The 18,435-nt window shown below is 40.6% G+C and overlaps 1 protein-coding gene across 10 annotated transcripts in view; it reads left to right on the forward strand.

Annotated features, from left to right (window-relative positions):
• The first annotated feature begins 347 nt into the window (after window positions 1-347).
• Window positions 348-18,435, forward strand: part of PHF21A (PHD finger protein 21A) — a 228,275-nt gene continuing 210,187 nt past the window's right edge. For 3 of the 10 annotated variants that reach the window (XM_056131978.1, XM_056131970.1, XM_056131986.1), the window contains exons 1-2: window positions 2,454-3,265; window positions 3,994-4,212. The gene's annotated coding sequence lies outside the window, so the exon portion shown is untranslated. Of the gene's footprint in view, window positions 947-2,446; window positions 3,266-3,993; window positions 4,213-18,435 lie in introns of those variants that run through there. The other 7 variants (XM_056131945.1, XM_056131954.1, XM_056131927.1 and 4 more) reach the window with 6 other exon arrangements.

Raw genomic sequence — 18,435 nt, forward strand, 5'->3', positions numbered from 1 at the left:
TCGCCGCACCGACACGTCAAGTAGTCCGCCCGCCCGAGCGCCGCCGCGGGCCCCCGCCGCCGCCCCCCCACCCCCCGCGCCGCCACCCCGCCGCCCCCGGTGAGGGGGGGGAGGCCCGGGGGGTCCCGGCCGCGGCCGGCCAAGGCGCGGGGGGGGGGGCCCGGGCCGGCCGCCCCGCGCAACTCCGCTCGGCGGCCCCCTCCGAGCCCCTCTCGCGCCCGGCGCCTCCTTCCCTCCCTCCGCCCCACTCGTCCCCGCTTCCCCAGCCCCAGTCCCTCTCGCCCGGCTCTCGGGAGCGGCGGGGGCGCGCACGGCGGCGGCGGCGGCGGGCCGGCGGGGCCGCGCGGCGGGCTCCCGCGCGGGCGAGTGTGTCTGGGCCTGGGCGGAGGGATCCCCGGGCTGAGGCGGCGGAGGTGCTGCGGCCCGGGGCCGGGTGGTGAATGGGCTGGTGGTGCTCGCGGCTGCTGCTGAGAGGAGGAGGAGGAGGAGGATGAAGAGTTGGGCTTGTTTGTCTCCCACAGTTTCTCTCCTGCTGCTCTGATTCCCCCCCACCCCCATTCCGGCCCGGGGCCTGTGTGTGTCTCTCCTGGAGGAGGAGGAGGATCCAGTTCCTCCCCCCCCCTCCTCCCCACCCCCCCTTGCCTGGGGAAGAGGAGGAAAGAAACAGCCCAGAGAGGGAGAGAGAGAGAGTGAGTGAGTGAGAGAGAGAGAGAGAGGAGAGGAGGAGGAGGAGGAGGGAGAAGGGAACAACCTACCATCTTAACACACTAATATCTAAAAAGTGCGAGAGGCCCAGAGCAGCAGCAGAAGCAGCAGCCAGCAGCAGCTCCAGCTTCTTCCCTCCCTCCCCATGAAGAAGAGTTCCCTCCTCCTCCTCCTCCTGCTTCTCCTGCTCAGAGTTCCTGCCTCCAGCTGCCAGGGGGGACAGCCAGCCAGCAGCAGGAGGGTGCAGTATCCCAGCTTTTCCATTCTCTCTTCTCCTCACTCTTCTCTCGCTCTCTCTTGCTCTCTCTCCCTCTCTCGCTCGCTCGCTCTCTTTTTTTTTTTCTGGAGTAGCTCGATTTCCCCTCCCTCCCCCTTCCCTCTCTCCCCCTCGCCCTCTTCTCCCTCTGTCTTGTCTCTGCTGTTTGTCTCTGGGAGGCTCAGGGGCTGCTTGCTTGGAGTTTGTTGGGGGGGGGGGAGGGCGGGGGAGGGGAGGGGTGTGTGGGAGGGAAGAGGGAACGGGGGGGACGTTCTTGTCAGGACCCCTCAGTCAACTTGAGATTTGAGCAATAACTTCCCCTTCGGGGCGCCCCCCTGCGTGCCCTTCCGAGTCCTCCCCCCCCCCGAAAAAAAAGACAATGGAAAAACCTCGTCCCCCCCCACCCCCCTTCTTTCCTCCCCTCTGCCCTCCACCCCTCCCCAGTAGAAATTGGAAGTAAGTTTAGGAGCCGCCTCGGGAGCCTGGACGCTGAGTGCGGGGCCGGAGCGGGTGACAGAGGCGGCGCGCCGGGGGTGGCGGGGAGGGGGCGTCACATTGTCCCGGCGGGGGGCCGGGGAGGGGGCCGCGGGCGGGGGCGGGGGGCGCGGAGGCTCGACCGCCCCCCCCCCGGGGCTCTCCCTCGGCCCGGGGAGGGTCGCTGGGGCTCTTGCTCGCACCCCCACCCCCCCCAGGATGCTGTCGGGGGGAAGTTTTTATTATGGGTATTTCATTTCTTTTTTTCTTTCTTCTTTTCTTTTCTTTTTTTTTTTTTTGGAAAACCATCTTGTTTGGTGACTGAGGGATCTGGTAAAAAAAAAAAAAGCTGCGGCTGCTGACGCTGCCGGGCCCGAGTGTGTGTGTGTGTGTGTGTGTGTGTGTGTGTGTATGTGAGAGAGAGAGGGAGAGAGGGAGTGTGAGTGTGAGTGTGAGTGTGTGTGTGTGTGAGTGTGTGTGTGTGTGTGTGTGTGTGTGTTGGTGCATTTGTCTTGGGTGGCCGGAGCAGCATTGGGGAAATTCCGCTTATTCTTCTTCTGCAACTTGTTATTCCGGAGAGTCTGCCCGCACCCCTCCTCACCCCGGGGCCGGCCCTCCCGCACTCGCCCCCACCGGCGGCGGCCGCGGGGCGCCCCCGGGACCCCGTGCGGGCCGGGCCGGGCCGGCGGCTCGGAGAGGGGCCGCGGCCGCCCCTCCCCCGCCCGCGCCCCCGCCGGGGGGAGGGGCGCGCGGAGTGGGACTCTTTCCGTTTGGTCCAGCCCCGCCGTGCTGCACGCAGTTCCCCACACTTCTCGTCATCCTCTCTTTGGTCTCTTTATTCTGCTGAGCGGTGCTGTTAGGATTTCTTTTTTTTTTTTTTTTTTCCTTCCCTGACCACGTTCGCGATGGTGGGTAGCAGCAAGGTGGCCCCGGCCGGGGGAGGGGTGGGGACCGAGATTGGGCACGGGGGTGGGGGTGGGGGGGAGAATGTCTTCCTTTCAACTTTGTCTGTGGCTTGCACCCCCACCCCCACCCCCCAACACCCCGGAGAAGGCCACACGCCGGTTGTGGGGTGCAGATGTGCTGAGAGTGATTTCTAAGTAGTTGAGTTGTTGAGATGGTGATGGTTAAGGGCAGGTTTTGTTTTCATTGGTGAATCTGGTGTCATCATATTCCGGTCATATGTTGAAATATTCTTTGTTTAGGTCTTGAAGTAGAGGATCTTACTCTGCACGTTCACATTGTGTGTGTGTGTGTGTGTGTGTGTGTGTGTGTGTTTTAAAGGATGCCTCTGCAAGTAATGGCTTTCTAGAATTTCTAGCGTGAGTGAAGGTCCGGGGCGTGTGTGGGCCTCAGCACTGGCCTTGACAGTGAACTTTGAGGCTGTGTTTTTGGATTTCAGAGATTTGCCCCGGAGCCGGGGTGCGAGCTGTGCATTTTTGATAAGAGTAGGTGTCCGGAATGTAGATGCCTGAGCCTGTACATTAGAGGGGGGAAAGAACATTTACATATTAGTAATTGATAGCTGAATATTAGAATCAGATTAATTTAGGCTGATGAAAGTTTGTGTGTGTGTGAGTGTGTGTGTTTTAAGCTGTTGTGCACTCTAGGAAGAAAGCCTTTCAAAGACACACTATTGGGATTTTTCAGGGTGGGGAGCTGGTTGATCTCCATTTAGAAAGGGTACTCATTGGTATCTGTAGCTTCATGGAGGAACTGCTAAGGGGACTGAAATTGGGGCTAAGACATCAAATAGTGTACTTTTTAGTATTTATGTTATTTATTTACATTTGATATTCTCTCACTTGGGAACAGCAGTGAAATAAATAGGTAAGCTTTTCTTTTGGTTCATGAAGACTAGCTTCCCTCCTCCCCCCTTTTTAAGTTTTACGATTTACTTGGTTTCACAGCATTGTAGAGAACTTAACTATATTTTTGCTGGAAAATATAGTTTTTAGTAAATACAGTAAAATAGTATTTGTTTTTATTTTGCTGTTTCTTCCATTCTTTCTTTCTGTCTTCACTTGTATGTGGATCTTCATTGTAGGCATAAAAGTATCTTATTAGGGATGGTTTGAAATGTGTGCTAAAAAAAAATCTCTGGACATATCTTCTGATAGTAAAGAGGAAATTTTTGTGTGCAGCTACCCTCATGTTTATAAAATTTTTTCTTTGCATAAAGTTTTGGTAGATGTATAACTGTCCCCAAGTGAAGAGCAAAATATAACAACAGAAAATTCCTAAAGCAAACTTCTGGGGAAGTGTTACAAATATTTCTGGTGGCTTTCTTTATGCCATTTTTTTGCTTTTATTAACTTAATTGTCTTTACTGTATGACTGACGTTGCTTGGGTGACCATTATAAAGTCTGCTTGAGTGCTTTAGAAGGCGTTTAAACCTAGTTCTCAGATTCATTTAGCAAGCTTTAAGTATGTTGTTCTATGGATCCAGATATGTATTTATGGAAGTGGAATAGTCAAAGATTTATAAAAGACTCCTACCTGTGCCATATATATTTTTAAGAGGTGTAAGTGTTGGACGGGGCCCTGTTTCTTTTAGCTTTGAAGGGCCCATCCTTTTCCTATTCAATCATCTGGAAGGAGCTGCCTCAGATACTCTTCTTCTGCTTACATGAAGAGCTCTAAATGCTATCCAGCAGGAGGTGCTACAACAAGATAAAGCAAATCTGAATTTTGAGGGTCTTGCTACTTCTTACATCTCTACTTAGCTTCAGCTAAGCAACAGGATTAACACCCTAAAGTTGGAGAAAGAGTTTGAGTAAGTCTGTTTTAAAATTCTATTAATCACATTTGTTGTTGGAAATCTTTGCTTATCAGGTAGATTTGTTATAGGCATAGCTTAAGGCTGCTGTACTTCAAAGAATAGAGAGATGTTAGAATTATTTTTATTTTGCAGGAAAGCCTTGTGTTCATGTCTGGGGTATTGAACACTTTAAAAAAGTTGTCTCTGTCTCAAAAGTAATTGTTTTTTAGTTGGGACTTTAGATTTTGTGATCACCCCTGTACTGTTTCTACATGTATTATATAGAAAGTTTGAAATTTTAGCCAAGGGGATACTATATGGAAAAAAAATTTAGATTTTCTGTGGAGTGTTTTCCGTCCATTTTCAGACAGTGATTCTAATGGATAAATTCATAGGCATTTAGTTTGAATATGGCTGATATATTTGAATTGGCCTACAAAGATTCAGATTCTTGAACTATAAGTAAATTTTTACCTGTGGGTATGGGTTGTGGCTGATGTGTCCATTAGTAACACTTAACAATAACTGCATAAAGAGGAAAGTTTTCATAACATTTACAGTGCATGATCCTTTAAAACATAGTGTTAGTTGAATTGATTTATCACTGGAAATATACTACTCCGGTGCTCTATAAAGTTTTTACATCGGAGTTTTTAAAACTTAGGAATTGTGTAGAAAATTTGATGAACCTGTTTTGAATTTTGTTTTCTAGGCATATATTGTAATTTTTTTTTCTCAGTAAGATCAAATCCAGTAGTGCATATTCTTTGTAAATTTTCAGAAGCCATGCAGATGTTAAGTTACTGAGATAGGTAGCTAATTAATACATGGACAGAAGCTTCTGTCTTTAAAACGTTAATTTTTCTCTGTATCATTTGGCAAATGACTGTATTAAAAGTGCACCCAAAACACTTTATGAATTTTTCAAAAAAAGATATGGCTGTGGTCTCCAAAAAGCTCTTTGTTAGAGTTTGAAGCTTTGTTTAAAAAATGCTGTCTAGGCAGTTTTTCATAATTCAAAAAAAAAGATTATTTTTTTCTTTCAAAGATGGGTGTGTAATATGTACTTGCTATTAAAGTTTTTCTTTATCTCTATTGATGTGATAAAGGTTGAATTTTGTGAATATTTAGGTTCTCAGATTCTTCTATAGATTCTTATTAATACAGAGAGTAACAGATGTCACAGTTAAGGTTTTGATTGTTTTGACTGATTCAGCTAACTTCTGAAAAATTCTTACTGACTAAAGCTTTCAACCTTGTTTCACAGTAAAAAAAAAAAGATATCAGTAAGCATTTATAGTAGGTACATATGTATATCTTTTTTGTTTTCTGTTTTAGAAATATGCGTGAGGAAATGACTACTCAACTCTAGAGGAGTGCACTAAAATATTTTTTTGTGTAGAAATAACGCCAAAGTTTCAACTTTAAGTTCTAAGTTGTACTTAGAGAGTACAGAGTAGGCTCACAATTATGGAACACAAAAGAAAAATAAAATAATTGGGAAGCTTATGTTTATCGGTCTATCAAAAGGTATAGTATCTTAAATTTTGGAAGTGGCTGCTCTTTATGAAATAGCATAGCCCCAATTAGAAATTAAATATAGAAACATGCTACTGTGAAGAGTGAGAAAAACATTTTAACTGTTTAGATAAAAATGAAACCTCTGAGTATAATTTACTCTTGTCATCTTTTTCTTTCTTCCTTTCTTTTTTTTTGAGGAAGTAAGATTGTGTCAATGCACTCTAAAAGTTTGCATCCTTACTATTTTATTGCTGAAAGCTTTTGTATTTAATTACTATTCAAAGGGAGAAGAGGAAGGGATTAAAGTTTTAGGTCTCTAACCTTTGACAGAGTTCCTTTATTATCTATATTCAGAGCAGATTTCTTGAAACATGTTTGACTCTTTATATTAAACTTTGTGCTGGGAAATATTAATGATTTATGTTCACTTTTCAGGAACTTTGTACATAGGCTCTTTTGTAGACTCAAGTATTCTTTAGGAGCTTAGCAATGTGTTTTCATTACTTAACTTTACTAGCTATGTAATTTTACTGCTCTCAGAGATTTTTTCTTTTTTTAGTAATGTTAATTCTACATTAAATATATTGTAGATAATCTCTTAATCTCTTAAGTAGCATGTTTTTTATCTTCATATACCTGTATGTATATATGGCCACATTGTTTTGTGACTCTAATTCTTATTGGCATATTACATCTTTGGACAGTTACCTTGTGTGAGAATGTTGAAATAGACCATAAAAATAACTTTCATATTACTTGTCTGCTAGGTCATTCTAAAACTGTGGTGGTGGATGCTTCCTTTTTAGATATAAAATGTTATGTTCAGTCATCTTTTGGTGCAATGTTCTTTTACTAGATGCTTGTTTGACAGTTTGGATTCTTCTTTGCTTCTGTCCAATATAATGCAAGGTCCTCCTTAAAAAAAAAATAGTGAGCAGGTCTCCGTTGAAAGTACCTGTGATTTCTTATATTTTGGAATCATCTGTGGAAATGTTTTTCTACTTAAAAGGTAGATAAAAAAGTGAAACTGGTAGTTGGAGACAGAAAGGGGATGGGGCCTAACAGGTTGATGATCTAGGCTTTATTTTGACTTTGTTTGTGGGCCTAGGGGAGAAAAAAATAACTTAAACACAGAAGCCAAAAAAGATGGGTTTTGTTTTATTGTTTTGGCTGCATTGAGAATACAAACTGTCAGTGCTTGAGGAGAAGGAGCAGCAGAAAGGAATTGATTTTTTTTTTCCTGCTGCAGATCCAAGTATTGTTAACCATGTGCATCTCTAAGCAGTATACTTACAAATCAAACAGTAGTTGATTCTTTCTCTCAATTAATAGTCAGAGCCTAAACTGTTTTTTCAGATTTTAAATAAGTACCCCAAACTTTAGAGTAATGACAATAATTTTCTGATGAAAGTGGGTGATAGTAACCATGGCAACTGCTATCTCTGGCCTTATGGACAGTATGTTGTATTGATGAAGCTTCAGATCCTGTAGTAGCCTGTCACTTTTATGGTGAAATGTAGTAGCATGTGTTGCAGGTGATTTTTAGCTGGATTGTGTTGAATTTGTGTGCCAGCTTATCTTTCCTTGTTAGGAATTTCTTGGACTGTATTCCACAGCATGTTTGTGAAGGTGCTGTTGCCTGAAAATAACCCACCACCTGTGTTAGGCCTCCTGATACATATTGCACTTAGTTCTTTCTCAGCCTCTTTCTTCATTCTTGCAGAAAATGGGGTGTAATGTAGAAACTGTGTGTACATAATTGCAGCTCAAACTTACCCACTTTGTGTTGAGCATGTTATTGAAAGTTTCATATTTTGTATGTATTTGTTCTAGATGAGATTAGTGGATGAACTGAATGAGTCTTTAGTTGGAGTTTTTTTTTTTTCTTCCCTATTTACTCTTTCCAGAAACCTATGTATGTGTGAAATGGAGGGCTTAATATTGAGTAAACAGTTGACAAAGGAAGAACATAATCATTGCTGGTTTTTAGGTGTGATGATGTTATGTGTATGATGGCTATAAGAATATATTTTCTAGTCAGAAGTGTTCAAGAATGGGAAAAAGAAAAGTCTGCAAAATCTATTTGCAAATTACTTGAAAGACTTAAAACCTTTTAAAATAATTAAAACTTTTTTAGGGGGATAGAGAACTTTGAAACTGATACAATCTGCTTAATTTTTTTTTTAATGTTTAGAAATGTATCTTAAAATTGTGTCAAATCCTTTGCTTCTTAAGCATTTCTTTTATATACTTCTTCTGAGGATTTTCTAATGTGAAATGCTGATAAAAATGTTAATTGATATTTTTTCCAATGTGTTCTAAAGAAACTGCTACAGCAGAGAACAAACAAATTAGATATGATTTGAGTAGGGCTTGCTAATAAAATCGAGTTAAATTGTGCTAGATAATTCAGACCTTGCAACTTACTGTGATAGGGTGAAGTGGTTTACTTACTACAAGTCCCAAGATGCACTGCAGTTTTTGCTTAACTTCAGATTAGAGCATAGCATGCTGGGACCTGTAGTTGATTTAAACAGAACAGGGAACCCTTCCCTCTTGTCTACTCCATTTTATACACAGCATTCTAAGCCTTTGAGAACTTTAAGTTTGATTATTATTATGCTTTGATATACCAGATTTAGTCTTCAAAAACAATCTAGTTGTTTAGATTATATTTGATTAGTTAATTTTTTTAAAAAATCAGTTACAAACTGTATATAGAAAATACAGTATATATATATATGTATCTGTCTGTGTATTTATATTCAAAACTTAGCAGTTGCAACTTTTTTGTCTCTGATGAACTTGGTCTCTTTATACTTCTAGTATTATTGATTGATTGTTAGTGTGGGCATTAGAAACTTATTGTGGGGCCTGATATATGTATATTCTCTTTGAAAGAGGACAGTTTCTTAGTAAAGTTTGATGAAAGTGTTGTGAGTATGTGTGTGTGTGTGTGTGCGTGTGCTTGTGCGCACAAAGGTATGCATGTGAGCCAGTACTTAAATTCAGAGTTCTTGTATAATAATTGTCAACATCTTGAACATCAATATTATTTAAGCCCCACCCCCTTTATTCCCTATTTCCTTTCTTTTTGTTGCCTTGATTGGGTGTCACACATTTGTTTCATCTTAGTATTCTTTAAATGGAAGACAGATTCCTGAATTATGTTTTTAGGGCTATTTTAATCTTCAGAGATGGAGTGAAAGGTTTAGGTTTAGAAAAGGTATTTATATTTTTAAACTTCAACTTTCTGTTATTTGAGAGTTTTACTACTTTGTTTTTAATTATTTAGAATTAACTGTAGGAGAAGAGTTCTCTAGTTATTAAAAACTTTATCATGCCTTACTTCCCTTTTCGCTCTCTTTTTTACATTGTTTTATCTGGGAGGAGGCCTTCATGGCAGTACTAGGAGGTTCACTCCGGGCAGTACTCTGGTCAGTAGTTCTGGGGGCCACCATCCATACCTGGTAGGGTGCTCAGGGGCTATGAAGTCTATGTCTGGTAGTGGTTTAAGGGCCATGTGGTTCGGTGGATTGAATTTAAGTCTTGCACATGCAATGAGTAGTTTCAGTCCTCAGAGCTATCTCACTGGTCCTTTACATTGTTATTTAGTCAGAAACCCAGACTATGATAATAGGACCTTTAGATTTTTTGGTCTGTGATAATTATTTGACAGTTCTTTGAAAGTTTTCCTGTAGGTAAAATGTCCTTAAATCTATTTGTCCTTAAGTGATGTATTCCTGAAAGTTGGTCAGAATAGCCAGTTGCAGATCTTTTGTTCTTATTCCCTGACAAGGAATTGTCTACTGCAGAACATTGCTTTTGTTTAACTTTAGAGAGTTCAAAAGATAATGAAAATTTCTTGTTTGTAATGTAAATATTGGTAGAATTTCTAAACAAGATGTTAATGAAAATAAGATGCTGCAAAAATGTTCCTGTGTCTCTGTGTATGTAACGTTGGAAAAATTCTGTTGTTTAGAAGTATGAACCAATCTCTTACCATGGTTCAAAGTGTTACAGGATTGATGGGCCAATGAGCTGAGCCGGGAAAAAAATGTAGTTTCAGGTCTGTGTGTTGTACTTAAAATGAAAGTTAAAAGAAAAGTGTTTGCATTATTTTTTTCTTTTAAGATATCTGTAGGTTTTTTTTTTTCTTTTTGGGCCACTCCCAGTGATGCTCAGGGGTTACTCCTGGCTTTGCAGTCAGAAACTACTCCTGGTGGTACTCGGGAGACCATACAGGATGCTGGGAGTCCAACCCCGGTCGGCCGCGTGCAGGGCAAATACCTACCCACTCTCTTATCGCTCCAGCCCCTCTGTAGGATATTTTTTATCTGCATGTTTGTTCTCTCAGTTTTTTTGAAAAGGGAATGGGATGCTTGGGAATTTTGAAAAGTGTAAGTATAAGATGCAGTATATGTGCCTTAGTTTGAGTGTTGATTGTGTGCAGAAACAGGTAAGTGGCTTTCTTACCTGCTTATTAGTATCTATTTTAGCCTTCTGTAAATTTCCTAGAATGTTATTGCTGAGGGACTGTGGTATTTATTTAAGAAAATTCTGCCTTTGGTGGTAATTATTTAAATACTTGTTTGCACAACAAATGAAACCCACTGTAATAATATTCTTTCACAAATGTAAACTAAAATTTGTTAGTGATTGTAAATTAGGCATCAGATAGGTTCTTTAGATATGTCCAAACTTATCGACTCTCTTCTTATATGCTTTTGCATTAAGAATATCTTTATTTATATTAACTTGTTTTTTAATGATCTAATATTAAAGTGAAATCAATTTTATGGTTATAAAGTTTTACACAAAGAGCTAAATATATGGGGTAAATGGTCTCTGGTATTAACTGGCCAGTGAGGAAGTAACTGGTTTGGATGAATTTTCCTTACCTACATTTTTATAGCTGTATACATTCATGTAATTCCTGAAATGCTAAAGTTGGAGGTAAAGGAAAGTAAAATCAGGCAGCGTGTGTAATTACCTATAGAATTCTCTAATACACCTAGATAATTGAGTGCAACTTATTTCATTTTTGATTTTGTTTTTTAATGTCCCAGATCGTTGTAAGTGAAACAGTTGTGATGGTATCACAAGACTTGGCTTTAAGGTCATTTGTGTCATGAACTATGCGCTTTTGGAATTCATCCTTGCTGGGCTTTAGTTTTTCTAGTGGTAAGATAACTGGTGAAAGCCTGTTTTACCATGCTCTTAGTAGGATTAGATTAGATAATTCATATATATCCTTTATAAAGTTGTTTATACATAGATATTTCTTCTTTTTAAAACTGTTAAAATTTGTATGTTTATCATCTTAACCATTTTAAGAATTTGTTTTCTTAAATTCATTAATTGTGCAGTCATTACCACCACCTACCCCCATTAGCACTTTTTACCTTGTAAATCTGAAACTTGCTACCTATTGAACCTCCCATTTTCTCCTCCTTGATAATTCCTTGTACTTTTTCCTTTATTATTTTGACTTGTTTAAGTACTTCATGTAAGAGGAATCATACAGTGTTTGTCTTTTTTTATGATTGACTTATTTTAATTAGCATAATACCTCAAAAGGGCTGGAGTGATAGCACAGTGGTAGGGCGTTTGCCTTGCACGGAGCCAACATGGCCGACCTGAGTTCGATTCCTCTGCCCCTCTCGGAGAGCCTGGCAAGCTACCGAGAGTATCTCTCCCGCACGCAGAGCCCGGCAAGCTAACTCGTGACGTATTCGATATGCCAAACACAGTAACAACAAAATCTCCAATGGAGACGTTACTGGGCCCGCTCGAGCAAATCGATGATCAACGGGAGGGCCTTTACTTTTACTTTTAATACCTCAAAGGTTTATCCATGTTGATGTATCTCTTGAACTTTTTTACCTTTTATTTGTTACTTTTTGGTCACACCCAATTATGCTTAGTGGTTGTGCCATGGCTTAGGTCAGAGGACCCTTCAGTGCCCAGGTAACCCAGGTCTCCTGCATGCAAAGTTTGAGTCAGAGAGATTAGTATGGTGGGTAGGGTATTTGCCGTGCATGCCAGCTGGAGCTCGATCCCTGGCATCCCATATGGTGCTCCGAGCCCACCAGGAATAATTCCAGAGTGAAAAGCCAGGAGTAACCCCTGAGTACTGCCAGGTGTGACTCCAAAACCAAAACTAAAGCACAACACCACACACACACACACACACACACACACACCCAGCCACCCAGCCACCAAAATAGAATTCCTATATGTAAAGTATATGCACAGCAGTTTGTTACTTTTTAAGACTGAATAATATTCCATTGCATTAATAGATTAGGTCCTGGTAATTTATCAGATGATGGGGACCTAAGTTATTTCCATGGGTTTTGTGTGTGTGTGTGTGTGTGTGTGTGTGTGTGTGAGTAATATTGCTGTATATTGGATATATGAGTATGTGCTTACAAATACCTTTTTAAAGACCCTGCTTTCAACTTTTTAGTGTATATACCCAGAAGTAGAATTGCTGGGGCACAAGCTAATTCTATTATTTATTTTTTTGATGAACTTTCATAGTGTTTTTCCTCAGATCTTGATAGTTTTCATTTCCAGCAATGGAGTAAAACGGCTCCAATTTTTCAGTATCCTTGCTAACATTTGTTTTCTTTTCTCTTTTTGAATAAAAAAATTTTTTGAGTTGGCTTTTGGGAACCCCTGACTGTTCTGAGGGTGGTAGGCTAGTCCTGACTCAGTATTCAGGGAACCATTTGATCCTCAGGCTCATGCATACAGCCCTTTGAGTCATCTTATAAGCTCTCTCTTTTTTGTAATAATTGCCATTGAATTGAATTTTTATCCTCTTCCCTTTGTTGTTGTTGTAGTTATTATTATTGTTTCGGTATTTGGGGGCCCACACTAGGTTGCAGTCCTTATACCATCATGTTCATTGGTGCTGGGGTGTAGGTGTGTGGTGGCAGGGACCAGTCTGGAAATGCAACTGTATCACTACCCCACTGAACCAAATTCCTCATTTCTGTCCCTAAATTGAGGTGTTTTTTTTTTATGGTGGTATTTTAAGGTTACAGCCAGAAGTGCTCAAGGTTTGTTCCTGACTCTGCTCTCAGGGATCATTCGTGGTAGGACTTGGGGCACTGTATGTGGTGCTGGGGATTGAACCTGGGTCAGCTGTGTGCAATGCAAGTGCCTTAGCTGCCGTACTATATCTCTCACCCCAAGTTGAGTTTCTGTACACTAGCTGATGACTAAGAAGTATGTGTGTATGTGTGTACATATTATATATATATATATACACACATAGAGCAATAGCACAGTGGGTAGGGCGTTTGCTTTGCATGCAGCCGACACAGCTGACCCAAGTTCAGTTCTTCTGCCCCTCTTGGAGAGCCCAGCAAGCTACTGATAGTATCTCACCTGCATGACAAAGCCTGGCAAGCTACCCGTGATGTATTCAATATGCCAAACACAGCAACAAGTCTTACAGTGTTACTGGGCCCGCTCAAGCAAATCTATGAACAACGGGAGGACAGTGACAGTGACACACATATATATATATATATATATGTATATATATATACACACATACTAGCTAATGACTAAATTTTTAAAAAGTATGTATATGTATGTGTGTATATATATATACACACACAAAAGTAAAAAATGTATATATATATGTTAGTCTTTTGTGATTTGGATTCCTCCCCTTCCTTTCTACATTGGTGATCAAAGAAATTCTAGCATGTTTACATTAACAATATGCACTGGAATATGTATATTTATGTGATATGTAAATCATAATGTGTTTATTACATATATACATATATGTGCCATAAATGTATTGGTATATTATTAGGGTAATGAACAGTACTGATTGTAGATTTTCATAATTTTGGGGAGACTTTCCAAATGGTGCTCAGGAGGCCTGGAAACCCGTCCTGGTGATTCTTGGCCATCCGCTGTCTGGACGGGTGGTTCAATGCAGAGACCTCAGGATACAGTGCTGCTTGGGCTCTGTGGTCCTAGGGGATTACCTGGGCCACCCCAGAAGTGCTTAGGGTCCACCGAGTGGTGCTTGAGGCCCTCTAGGGCTGCATCCTCTGATGCCAAGTGGACCATGTAGTACTAGGGATTTACTTGGGTTAATCCCTGTACTATCTCTCTGGTCCCACCAGTTGTGGACTTTTATGTTGAAAATGTTTTTATTACAATACAGAGACACATATGTATACACATGTATATGTATATATGTATATATACACACACTTGGAGAAATGTCATAGATATAAAAAATAATTTTGGCATGTTGTGAATAGTTTTTCTGCCTAAGGACAATCTGTTAAGATGGTAACATTGTTTATATTATTAATAGTATGTACTTTGCTAATAATCCTATTTGAAGTATCTTAAATGATTTTTGGTGTTGGGGTGTGTAAATTCTGCCGCTGAGCTCCATCCCTAATTCGCTTAGTATCAGTCCTTACAACAATATTCTGAGGACTTACTAATAGCTGACTCCCATTACAGATTGGGAAATGAAGACTTCCCTAGAATATCGTAAGTGTTAACAAGGGATACAACCTGAATTCAAACACAAATTTGATTTCAGCCTTCTTCCTCTTACATGCCCATAGAAAGCTAGACAATGAATTACTAAGTACTGAACTCACTAACATTGCTCAGTAGTTTTATCATTTTGAGAAAGGTTTTTTTTTTTTTTTAATTTTTGGACCACACCCAGTGATGCTCAGGAGTTATTCCTGGCTCTGCACTCAGGAATTACTTCTGGTTGTGTTCAGGGGACCATATGGGATGCCGGGGGTTGCTTGAACCCAGGTTGGCTGCATGGAAGGAAAGCATCCTGCCTTCTGTACTATCACTCAGACTCCATTTTGAGAAAGTTTTATATTCCTTTTGGTTGGACGAGGTAAAATATTTTGGAAATAGTAAGCATTATGCAATGGAAATGAAGGCATTTGGGCTTGTGCCTATTGGTGTGTTCATATTATATTCATTACCGAGCATAGTGCCTGGAATGGAGTGAGACCTAATTAATTCTAAATATTTCTTTTGTTTTTCTTTTTGGACCAAGCTTGGTCGTTCTCAGGGCTGACTCGTGGCTTAGCGCTCAGGGATAACTCCTGTCAAGCTTGGGCAACCATAAGTGGTGCTGGGAATCTAACCCTGGTTGGTTGGTGTCATGCAAGTCAAATGCTCTATCCACTATACAGTTGCTTTGGCCCCCGAATATCTTTTAGTTGGTTTGTTTGGGGGCCATTCCCAGTGATGCTCAAATGCACTCCAGGTTCAGTGCTCAGAGGTTGCTCTTGACAGCTCAGGAGACCTTGTGATGCCAAGAATTGAACCTTTACTGCATTATGCAAAGCTGCAAAACATGTGCTCAGCCTGTTGAGCCATCTCTCTAGCCGTAGTATTTCTTTTTTTTTTTTTTTTTGGTCACACCCGGCATTGCACAGGGGTTACTCCTAGCTCATGCACTCAGGAATTACTCCTGGCGGTGCTCAGGGATGCTGGGAATCGAACCCAGGTCAGCCGCGTGTAAGGCAAATGCCCTACCCACTGTGCTATGGCTCCAGCCCCTAGTATCTGTTTCTTAATAGAAGTTGAGCACTTTAGCAGGGTGCAGGATTTTCACACATTTTCTTAGTAGGTACCATAGTTTGTATTTGCTATTTCATTTAGTCCTTATGTAACTCTCAGCATACTAGAGGATTTGATGCGACTTTTCTCTTAAGAAGTATTATAAAAAGTAGTGCATCTGAGCTATGAAAGTAATTCTAGCAAATTATATACATATATACACACATACATATATATGAAGTTGAAAAATTAAAGTTAACTCCAGTCTCATTTTACATTTAAGTATTTCTATACGTTTAAGTGTAATTGCATAAATATATTTTAAAAACAAATATGGCATTATTTTAATTCTTTGTTTGTTTTTGGGTCATCTACCTGGCATTTCTCAGGGCTTACTCCTGTTTGCACTCAGGATTCATTCCTGGCAGACTTGGGGGACCATATTGGGTGCTGGGATTGAACCTAGGTGGTCAGCATATGTTGCACGCACCATACTCAATGTACTATCACTCTAGCCCCTTTAATGTTTCCTTTCTTACAGGTGGTTATTTTAATTACTTTTCTGTTTTTGAAAATAAGTTTTAGATACGAGAAGTAGGAGTGAGATTGGAAAGGGAGGTGGGTAAGATTTAGTCATTTAGATTTTATTTTTCTATTTTTATTTTTTGTAATTTTGATTTTAAACCTAATGCACTGTGCAGATTATTACCTATGTTACATAAAATATTATGTTAAAACTTTATCAATGTTAACCAATAATATAATAAAATATTATTATAAATAATACTTTAAAAAATAACATTGTTTGAGTCCAGAGAGATAGTGTGAAAGCAATTTGCCTTGCAGAAGCATTGTCTTGCTTGTGGCCAACCTGGGTTCAATCCCTAGCCAGGACAGCAGTGAGGAGTGATCCCTGAACTCAGAGCCAGCCCTGAGCACCACTGGGTGTGACCCAAAAGCTAAAAATATGTAAACAAAACAATAACACTGCTATTTATCCTGCAAAGATAATTAGGAAGCATTAGTTCAAAATTAAATTCTACTAGTTTATTCTAGGACGTACTTAGAAAGAGATCTGTTGTGGTTTCAGATTATTTTAAGTGCTGTTAAAGCCCTCGTGTATTAGGAGGCATTTGTTTAACATTTATGAGGTAGGGTTTTGAAATCCAAAAAATGCTTGTATTATTTTAAGTAATAAAAAAACCTCAATCTATTACTCTTTAATTGATACATAAGGAATAGAATTGTTCTCAGAAAGTCTTGGTACTCACTTTGTGAGCAGTGTTGGCTGACGTGACACCCATTCTTTTACCTATTCAACTACCACCTAATTGTACACTGGTAACCCAGCCTTTAAAAAAATTGTTTAAAAAATTATTTGACTGCCATTTATTTTCTGGCATTATATTAAAAAATATATATCCAGTGAGGCCAGAGTGATAGTATGGCAGGTAGGGTGTTTGCCTTGCTTGTGGCCAATCCGGGTTTAATCCCCGGCATCCTAAATGGTCCCCCCAAGTTACCATCAGGACTATTTCTTGAGTGTAGAGACAAGAGTAACCCCGAGCATCTCCAGGTGTAACCCCACACCCTCGCAAAAAAAATTCTACCCAAGACCTATCATTTACATTAAATATTTTGATGCTGGCTTTGAGAGTTTGAGCTTGTTGCTAAGGTTATTTACAATAATTGACCTTTGTTATTTTTAATTTTTATTTTATTGATAATACTTTAGTATTAAACTTCACTTTTTTTTTTTGCTTTTTTGCTTTTTTTTTTTGGGTCACACCCGGCGATGCTCAGGGGTTACTCCTGGCTCATGCACTCAGGAATTGCTCCTGGCAGTGCTCGGGGGACCATATGGGATGCTGGGAATCGAACCTGCGTCGGCCATGTTGGCTGCGTACAAGGCAAACGCCCCACCCGCTGTGCTATTGCTCCAGCTGCGAAACTTCACTTTTTAAAATTAAGTCACTGATTAATTTTATATTAAGATACACAGTTGTACACAGTTTATAATTGTGTTTCTGTCATACAATGTTTCAATACCCGTCCCTTCACCAGTGTACACTTCCCACCATCAGTGTCCCTAGTTTCCCTTCTTCTACCCCCCACCCCCACTCTGCTTCTATGGCATGCACTTTTCCTCTCTCTCTCTCTCTCTCTCTCTCTCTCTCTCTCTCTCTCTCTCTCATTTTAGGCATTATGGTTTACAATATAGGTACTGAAAGGTTATCATGTATATCCCTTTACCTACTTTTAGCACTCAATTCTTGTGTCCAGAATGATCATTTCCATCTATCATTGTCATAGTGATTCCTTCTATATTTTAACTGCCCTCTCCCCCCCACACACACCTGTGGCAGGCTTCCAACCATGGCTCTCACTAGTGTATAAACTTTTAAAAAGTCTTTTTAATCTTAGAATGTCCTCGTTGCATTTAAGGTGTTTTGTTGTTCTTTAGATATACATTTATTTAATTGCTGTACTTCGTTATTAAAATTCTAAGGATTAGATGTGATGTAAGACATAGTAGTTTGTTTATGTATTTATTTCATTTATTTATTGGACTGTACTCTGTGATACTAGGAGCTACTCCTGGCTTGGTGCTGGAGTAGGGTGGTTTCCCCTGGTAGTGCATGGTGGGACATGTGATACTGGGGGTCAAATCTAGGTCTCCTGCATGTAGAGCCTGATGAGCTAACTGATGAGCTAACTCTGGCCCCATAGCAGTTTATTTAAACTGTTGTGTAAAGTTTTTTTTTCTTTTCTTTTTTTTGCTTTTTGGGTCACACCTGGCGATGCTCAGGGGTTACTCCTGGCTCTGCACTCAGAAATCATTCCTGGCGGCACTCGGGGCACCATATGGGATGCTGGGAATCGAACCCGGGTTGGCCACATGCTAGGCAAACACCCTACTGCTGTGCTAACGCTCTAGCCCAGTTGTGTCAAGTTTTAACGAGGCAAGTTAAGAGTCTTTTTTTTTTTTTATCAGTAATAGTCATATAATATGCTTTTCATTTTGTAAAGCTTGTTTGTGCCCTCAAGTTAATTTTATTACTTCTTGTGATAGTCTTAAAAACTAGTGCAGGTGTAGAGTTTATGTTTGTACAAAGGGCTTCATTCATGCTG

This window comes from Sorex fumeus, unplaced genomic scaffold (assembly GCF_029834395.1).
Source record: "Sorex fumeus unplaced genomic scaffold, SorFum_2.1 ptg000007l, whole genome shotgun sequence".
Taxonomy (NCBI): domain Eukaryota; kingdom Metazoa; phylum Chordata; class Mammalia; order Eulipotyphla; family Soricidae; genus Sorex; species Sorex fumeus.